The sequence below is a fragment of the Silene latifolia genome, chromosome 10 (genome assembly GCF_048544455.1).
Source record: "Silene latifolia isolate original U9 population chromosome 10, ASM4854445v1, whole genome shotgun sequence".
Taxonomy (NCBI): domain Eukaryota; kingdom Viridiplantae; phylum Streptophyta; class Magnoliopsida; order Caryophyllales; family Caryophyllaceae; genus Silene; species Silene latifolia.
The window spans coordinates 88,575,079-88,585,264 of NC_133535.1; positions in this window are offsets into that span (position 1 = coordinate 88,575,079).

The window sequence follows — 10,186 nt, forward strand, 5'->3', positions numbered from 1 at the left end:
TAAACGATTATATTTAATTAATGTATATTGAATTAATTAATTATACAATATTATCATTGTCGGACATGTATTAATATGTCGACTAATTCATGTTACTAGTCGATATTTTAATATCCGATATAGAATGATGATTTATAATTAAAACCCGTCATATACATTTTAGCGAAACGAGTCAGACCACGAATTAAATAAGGAGAAAGTGGAAAGCCCACTCCCCCTTGAGCTCACGGTTTGGCCAAACAAAAGGAGAGTCCCTCTCTCCTTTTGACCTAATCATTGTCATTTGCACAAAAATTAGGGTTTTGGAGTAATTTCCTCTGAAATTCTAGATCTCACATCAAAACCTCACAAAAGCTCTCTCAATATTGCAAGGCAATCAGAGAGCAATTTCTAGCACAAGGGGCATAGTCTCAGACGATCTTGGGTGCAACAATTAGGAGGAAATCTATATTGATTTGTTCTTAGGGCCGAAATTCACAAGACCCGAGGTTGATTCTTGTTCCTTTATCGTTTCTCTTGTTTTTCGTTTATGACAATTAATCACATGATAATTTGCGTTATAGTCCTTAATTTTAAGGGGTTTTATACGGATATTACTCTACAAGTGGTATCAGAGCGAGGCCACGTAAATTTTTCATCGTGATTTTCATAAAACGATTTGAATCGATATTGTTTTGCCTTGAAAACCGTGCCATGTTATACACGGCTGCTTTATTTTTTTTTCGTGCATTGAAAACCGTGCCATACGGTTCATGTCTGATCAGTCGATCGAGGACTGTTAGTGCCTCGATCGATTGGTTTTGTTTGCGTTTTTTTGCATATTGTTATTATAATCGGTCTTTATAGCAATATGTTAAAGCTTTATCAACTGTAGATTTAATTTTATACGAATTAAGTCTAAATTGCAATTGGTTTTATTTTGTCAAATCGATTTCACGAAGGTTTTGGCCGCGCTGAAATTTTGAGCCGCTGAAATTTTTTTTTGTGTTTTATTTTTTTTGCTGCTCTCGGTCCAGCCGTGAAAGAAAAAAAAAAATTTCGTGTTTTATTTTTCCCGGCCATATAATGTACATTATACGGATATTGTACACTCGCTTGATTGTGAAACGGTTCACTCACGTACCATTTAGTTATTTTAAAGCAATTTAAAGTAACGGATTGTAATGAATTAAAATTAAGTTGATAGAAGCGGTTTTGTCATATAATTTTAATCGTTGAAAGGTGGTTTGGATAAATTTAACATAGTTACGGAATTATGTCACGAATAAATTTTGTTTTAGTTGATGCATTTTTATTTATCGTTACTTTTGAATGCCATGAATATTTTTTTTACGTATTTAATTTTACAATCGGTTGTAACTTAGTGTGGCCTTAGTAGAACGTGTTACCGTAATGATGGAACACGGTCTTGGTTGTATTTTGAGATCTCGCATCTCCGTTTTGGTTTTTTCCTTGTAATTACAGTTTTAATTTAGAATGTAAATAGGTTTATATTTTGTAAATTTTAAATTGTAATTTTGAGAAGACCAAAGATGGAGATCGGATGCTCACTCCTCACGCATGGATCAAGATGGAACATCAAGACAAGCTTCTCGGGTCCAACGGTGGATTCCAAAGTTGTATTATGTTTATCTTGCTAGGATAGGCCACACTAGGACTTTTATTTACGTTTTACATTTGTTTTATGTTTTTCATCGTAACGATAGTTTGCATCATATTCCGCCTAAAACCAAACCACCCAATATTTGCATGAAAACTGACTCATATAGAGGTTACGCGTTAGTTTTCTATGACATACAGATGTCACACGGAATTAATAAGCCATCACCTAAGTTAATTCATACACGTAATGCTAGTTTTTCGTTCACTTTAAATGAATTAAAACTAAGTTGATGGGATCTTCCTCGTATAACCAAAAAAATTGAGAATAGTCTTTATAGGTCAAACTCCAATGAATCCCTTCTTCGTCGGTAGGCATAATATGACCCCTTCTACGTCGGGTAAGTTGAAACTGATTGACCTATTTTATCTCAACACTATGGTCACTCGTACGATCCTGTAATTATGGTGGACTAATGATAGGATTTACGAAAATCTATCGACCAAGAGTTCTAACGGTAGAACTAGCCAAACAGTTGGCTTATCAATTTACAGAAATTGAGTCTTGGGATCATTTGTATAATTCTTGAGGTAGATCAATTATACAAGTGCAATGAGTCTACACGTTAAAATGAATTTTAATTAGACTTAAATCACCTCGATGAGTTGCTTATTTCGTTTTGTTTTTCTTTCTTTTTCAGTGTAGAACACGATCATTTAAACTGCTAATAACAAAATGGCTGGCCGTATGAACGACCCAATGCCAAGTGCCACATTGGACCGTGAGTCCTAGCTTCGGATCTTCATGAATCAGATGAATCAGTCTACTCGATCAAGAATGATGGATCAAACTTCGCGGGATCGGGAGGCGGCATTACGGAATGCTTGCCATTGCCGACGGGAAGCTCAAATATCGATAGAGCCCATCCCGCCAAACCCAGGCCCCACGGGCCGAGCTAACGAGATCGCCACGTATAGCGATTTCGTCATGGAAGCGGGTGCGATAAAGAACGTACTCATTTTTGCAATGGAATCCAATTTGCAGAAACACTTCATAGCCCAAGGTGCAAACAAGATTTTCACCACGCTCACTAAGGAATTCTCGAAAGCACCGAGAATCGTGACCTATGAGCATACCCGTCGCTTCTTTGAGGCGAAACTCCAAAAGGGCCAACCGGTTAGCCCACACATTCTCAGCATGATTGAGAATGTCGAGAAACTGGAGGCACTTGATTGTAAGATCAGTGAGAACATCGTGATAGACCGTATGCTTCATTCACTCCACGATGGTTTTGCGCTCTTTAGAGCCAATTACTATATGAATGATTTGAAGAAAAGTCCTCATGCACTACACTCCCTTCTCGTACAGACCGAGAAGGACATGAAGTTTAGTGGGAGCCTGAAACAGGATGTTCTCGTTGTGTCAAACAAGGGCAAGGGTAAGGGCAAAGCTCGGCGGACCTAGCGAGGGTGCCAAGTTTAAGAAGTCGGGATCAGGTAAGAGTGGGCCTGGTGAGTCTAGCACCTCACCAGGCGCGACAAAGAGCAAGACCGGTAACATGGAATGCCATCATTGCCACAAGACTGGGCATTGGAGGCGTACATGTCCTGTATACCATGAGGACATAAAAGCAGGTCGCGTTACTCCTGTTGGTATGTCTACTTCTTCTTCTTTTATTCATATGATTGAGATTAACCACGCAAGTTACGGAACTTGGGTACTAGATACTGGTTGTGGTTCTCATCTGTGCAATCATGTGCAGGGGCTCCGAAACATCGAACCCCTCGTAAAGGGTGAGGTGGACCTGCGTGTCGGGAATGGAGCACGAGTGGCTGCCGTCTCGAGGGGAACATATGTGATCCAGCTTCCAAGCGGATTTGAGTTATTTTTATATAACTGCTATTATGTACCCAGTCTATCCAAAAACATTATTTCGGTTTACGCACTTGACAAACTTGGTTTTTCATTTGTAATAGAGAATAATAGCTGCATTTTCTCGTTACACGATATGATTTATGGCAAGGCAGTCTCCATGAATGGAATTTATGTTTTAGATCAGACCACTGAAATATTGCACGTAATGAATAAAAAGTTAAAGGTTGGTGACAAAGATCAAACTTATCTATGGCACTCCCGTATGGGACACATTAATGAGAAACGCGTTAAACAAATTCATAAAGAATGGAGCTATCTCGGCCTTTGATTTTCAATCATTTGGCACGTGTGAATCATGTCTCATTGGTAAGATGACTCGAATTTCCTTCAAAGGTGTTGGAATGCGCGCTGCTGACCTATTAGGACTTATACATACGGATGTGTGTGGACCTATGTCAATCACCGCACGAGAAGGCTATAGGTATTTCATCACTTTCACGGACGATTTAAGTAGATATGGCTATATCTACTTAATGAAGCATAAAAGTGAGTCCTTTGAGAAATTCAAAGAATACCAGAATCGGGTACAGAACCAACTGGGTAGAAAGATTAAAACACTACGATCAGACCGTGGTGGCGAGTATCTTTCACACGAGTTTGATCAACACCTTAAGGACTGTGGGATTGCCTTACGCTTAACTCCACCGGAACACCTCGGTTGAATGGTGTGTCCGAACGGAGAAATCGAACACTACTAGATATGGTTCGATCCATGATGAGTCACACCGTATTGCACGATTCATTATGGGGTTATGCTCTTCTCACACCGCTCTAATACTTAACCGAAGTCCGTCTAAAGTCATGATAAGACTCCATATGAACTATGGAAGGGAACGGTCCCTAACTTGTCCTTTATACGGGTTTGGGGCTGCGAGACTTATGTCAAGTGGAGACATGAGGATAAGCTCGGCCCGCGATCGGTCAAGACATACTTTATAGGTTATCCTAAAGGAACATTTGGTCATTACTTCTATTCGCCAACCGAACAACGTGTATTTGTTGCGGCGGTCGACATTCTTAGAGAAGGAGTTTCTCGAGAACGCGAAGAGTAATAGAACCTTCGAACTGTCGGAGATTCCAGAACCAAATGCCGAGCAACCATTGGAGGAACCAGTTCCTTCAATCCCGGCTGCGGTTAATATTCCTGAGGAACCTAGGAGGTCGGGTACAGTCTTTATTCCTCCGGACAGATACATTGGTATGGTCGAGGAACATGACATAGATGACATTCTACTCTTAACGAGTAGTGAACCCGCAACCTATAACGGTGCCATGACTAGTTCCGACTCAAAGCTATGGCTTGAGGCCATGCAATCCGAGATGGACTCCATGTATGAGAACAACGTATGGGATCTTGTTGACTTGCCTGCTAAGGTTCGTCCCCTTCAATGCAAATGGCTTTACAAGATAAAGCATTCTGTGGAAGGTCAACAAGATATCTATAAAGCACGACTAGTTGCTAAAGGTTTCACCCAAGTTCCAGGTTTGCACTACGATGAAATTTTTGCACCCGTAGTCATGCTGCGTTCCATTCGGATTATCTTAGCGATTGCCGCTTTTCATGACTATGAAATTTGGCAGATGGATGTGAAAACCGCCTTCTTAAACGGTTATTTGGAGGAAGAGTTGTACATGGTACAACCCGAAGGTTTCATCGATCCTGAACATCCTAAGAAAGTGTGCAAGCTTAAGCGTTCCATCTATGGACTTAAGCAAGCTTCTCGGAGTTGGAATCATCGTTTCGACCAAGTGATAAAAGAAAATGGATTTACTCGATCGGTCGAGGAACCATGTCTATATATCAAGTCGAGTGGGAGTAAGATTGTCTTCCTAATATTGTATGTTGATGACATACTCCTGATTGGGAATGACATACCTCTCTTAACTTCGGTAAAAGTATGGTTGAAGAACCATTTCCAGATGAAAGATCTGGGTGAGGCACAAAGAATTTTGGGCATCCGTATCTATCGACATAGATCACGTCGGATGTTATCTCTCAGTCAGGAATCTTATATAGACAAGATTCTAGAGAGATTCAGCATGACTAACTCCAAAAAGGGGTTTCTTCCCATGGCTCCAGGGGTGCATTTGAGCAAGTCTCAGGCACCAGAGACACCGAAAGAGAAAGAGCGCATGACACGGATTCCTTATGCCTCGGCTATAGGATCAATCATGTATGCCATGATATGCACACGTCCGGACGTGGCATATGCATTGAGTATGACGAGTCGATTCCAACAAAGATCCAGGTGAATCACATTGGATGGTCACAAGAACATTCTTAAGTACCTACGGAGGACTAAAGATTGGGCATTGACTTATGGAGGCGATCAAAAGCTATGCGCAACCGATTCGAGATGCTAGCTTCCAAACGGATCGAGATGACTCGAAATCTCAGTCTGGATTCGTTTTTACTCTTAATGGCGCTGCAGTCAGCTGGAAGAGTTCCAAACAAAGTGTTACAGCAGATTCTACGACTGAGTCCGAGTACTATGCCGCGTCTGAAGCTGCAAAGGAAGCGATATGGATGCGTCAATTCTTACAAGGACTATCAGTAGTGCCTAGTTCGAATGACCCGATCACCATCTATTGCGACAATAGAGGTGCCATCTTCCAAGCTAAGGAGCCTAAGTCTAGCAACAAGTCTAGACATGTACAACGGAAAGCTTATCTAATCCGAGATTACATGGAGCAAAAGGAGGTAGTGATAGAAAAGATTGCTACAGATGATAATATAGCAGATCTTCACACTAAACCATTACGACAAGATAAGCATGAAGGGCATGTTATTTCCATGGGAATTAAACGTGTTCCTGAGTTGTAGTACTCTTTTATGGATTAGATTCATTTTCTCGTGTACTCTATACGACATCATCGTTTTGATATTTATATATTTTTTTTTTCATGTGGAGTTGTACGACAATTTTTGAACACCACAAAGTGAACTGAACAAACATTATATTTTTGGTCCTTAATTGCCCAAGTGAGCTGATAACTCTGGCAATTATTTTGTGACGCTGGTTGATGGTGGGTTCAACGAAACATAAGTCAAACGGTTGACTGACCAATCACAGAGGCGAGTTATACGGATATCTCGTAGGACACAATAGTGACAACGACGTGGAGTCCTAAATGTTTTATAACATTCGGTGCCAGGTCATGGATAGGACCTCCATGGTGATCCTAAGAGTCGATTCTTTTGACTATCGACTGTCTCTTGAGATCAAGGCAGATTTTGGGTGACTTTGGTTTCTTTCTCACGGTCATCCGTAACAAGGGGCCAAGTAGATTGTTTCTGGGTCATTTCATGCTGTGCTTAGATCGACAGGAGTCAAGTTGAAGGAAATATTCAGCCTTTATTAGGTACTCGATACTTCTCAGGGCCACTCGAGGAGCTGTAACTGAAATGCATGGCCATGCTCGAATACGGATTCGTTTTATCAGTTAAGTTACTCTCTAGTCGGGGAAACCACTCTTGATACAGATCGATTGTAAAATACGACCTTTGCGGATACGGATCTGCAAATTGTTTTACATTGAGTGGGAGAAATTTTAAATGGATATGAGAATCGGTTATCGCACATACACTTGTACGGACAAGTGGGAGTTTGTTGGAGCCGGTGTCCTCCAGTTAGTGCGGATAACGTTATTGCACGTACACTTGTACGGACAAGTGGGAGCTTGTTAGGGCTGGTGTCCTCCACAGTTAGTGCAATGACATATAAATCTCTAAAAGGATTTAAGGGTATACTTTTGTATTATTATCAGTTGGTCCACGTTTATCAATAACGGTTGGCTTGCTAGATAAGTTTGACGTTATTGTCATACAGATGGCGGTGATCAACTGGTCCCTAAAAGTCACACCTATAGGATACGTTTGAGAGATGTGACGGTATGAAAATACAGTCATGTTGATGCCTAATATGACTAAGCAGTTAGTCGGAGTTATTGACTAAAAATTAGTCAAACGCGATGTTGAGATACTTATTTAATACGAATTAAATAATAATGGCTAAGGTGAATTAAGCGGTTAATTCGTAAATTGAATATAAACGATTATATTTAATTAATGTATATTGAATTAATTAATTATACAATATTATCATTGTCGGACATGTATTAATATGTCGACTAATTCATGTTACTAGTCGATATTTTAATATCCGATATAGAATGATGATTTATAATTAAAACCCGTCATATACATTTTAGCGAAACGAGTCAGACCACGAATTAAATAAGGAGAAAGTGGAAAGCCCACTCCCCCTTGAGCTCACGGTTTGGCCAAACAAAAGGAGAGTCCCTCTCTCCTTTTGACCTAATCAATGTCATTTGCACAAAAATTAGGGTTTTGGAGTAATTTCCTCTGAAATTCTAGATCTCACATCAAAACCTCACAAAAGCTCTCTCAATATTGCAAGGCAATCAGAGAGCAATTTCTAGCACAAGGGGCATAGTCTCAGACGATCTTGGGTGCAACAATTAGGAGGAAATCTATATTGATTTCTGTTCTTAGGCCGAAATTCACAGGACCCGAGGTTGATTCTTGTTCCTTTATCGTTTCTCTTGTTTTTCGTTTATGACAATTAATCACATGATAATTTGCGTTATAGTCCTTAATTTTAAGGGGTTTTATACGGATATTACCCTACAGTTCTTTACGTCGTTGTGATCCTTATGTCGAGAGTAAGCTTCTTATATAAATTTTATAATGTTTTGTTAAAGTTGGTTAAACCCTAATTGGGTGATTTGGGGGTTTTGGGTGATTTATGTGAATATGGTTGTGATTGTATGTATGTATGTATAGGAGGAGGATTCGTTGAGGAGAGATTCTGACTTAGCTGCTTGATCGACTGTTGGTGTTTGCTTTCCAGGTAGGGTTTCCCTACTCAGTATTGGCTACATAATGTGTGGTGATTGTTGTTGTGATTATTGGTTAATTATATTGTTGGTTGATCTTGACGGTTATTGGCTGTATATTATTGATTGGTTTGTATCTGTCTGTGATCTTCGGGGCGCGTCCCTGACTGAGTGCAGTCACTTGCGGGAGTGGCTTCACGCCCTTGATTCGCCCTCTGTGGAACCCGCCACAGAGGGGATGTGCACATTAATGAACTTGGGTTTATCGCTCGATGGAGATGAGCGGGGATTTGGTGGGTACGGCTGCGTCCCCACGGCGGCGTGGAGTACTTGTTGCGATGGGTACTGCAGCGGGGCTACACACTTTAGTGTGTAGTCGATTGTGTGGAGATTGGAGATGGAGACTGGGGATTTGTTGAGCTGTTTGAGCTGTTTGTGTTCTTGTTTTCATTGTGGCATTGTTTTATGTAATTAGTAATGACCCTGTTAAATGTTTTAAAAACTGTGGTGATCCATTCGGGGATGGTGAGCAGTTGTTGAGCAGGTATGATGGCTTATGCGAGGGATAGCTGGGAAGGAGTCACCACCGGTCTTAGAGTCTTCCGCTGTGTTCCATTTAGTAGTTTGAGTACTTTGGTTTTTGGAGAACATTTGTGTTTACTTTTATCGGTTTTGGAGTTGGACATGTAACACTTAAACTTTATTACTATTTAAGCATGTTTCCTTATTGTCATTTGATTATCATTGCCTCTGATAACCGAGATGGTGACGTTCTCATACCTTTTGTGGTCCTGGTAAGGCACTTGGAGTATGGGGGTGTCACAAAAGTAGTGTATGTATATATACTAATTAATTAAAAATATGAAGGGCGTTTGCAATAAGCCTTGTGTTATTTACTATAATGCCCCTATAGTACCATCTGGCAAAATTGCTGTTGCTAGGGGATCCGCGTTCTATTACGACTAGATTCAAGAAGTTGAGGTTCAAGACATTGCCCTCCGTCAGAATTGGAGGAAAGTGGAAGTGACCCACTTATATCTGGAGGAGTATGATATTCTAATAGTACCACTTAGTGATAATTGGTGTTTGCAAGATGTCGTGGGTTCTATTGTGCAATGGCCTGAAGCATTCATTATTGTTGACATCTCCGGGGTAGTTATGCTAAAGCTAACACATTTTATATAATAAACGCCTTTAAATTTATTAAGGTAACCTTATCAAACATATAGTAAGTATTTTAATTTTTACATTTGCAGGAGTTACATGAAGTCATTATGGCTAAAATTAGGACTACTACATCAATACCCAAAGTCACTGATTCGACTGCCTCTCCACCCAAAATTCAAGAGGTAGTAATAATTTGAAAAATAGATTGTGAGTTTTTTTTTTGTTATTGAAATTATATATGACGTCTCGTGTAATATATATATATATATATATATATATATATATATATATATATATATATATATATACATATATATATATATATATATATATATATATATATACATATACATATATATATATATATATATATATATATATATATATATATATATATATATATATATATATATTGTTTTTTTCTAAATTGTAGACTGAACTTAAATCAGACGACGTATATTATAAGTCATCTAATTTTGTTGCACACAAGCATGCTGCTCCTCTTAAAGCTAAATATCAGAGCGATGATTATGAGAAAAATTGAATACTCCAACGCTCGTAGCTTTGCACCAGCTGGCTGAAAGAAAGGCAGCTACCGGGGATGTTCTCATTATTCAGATCGAA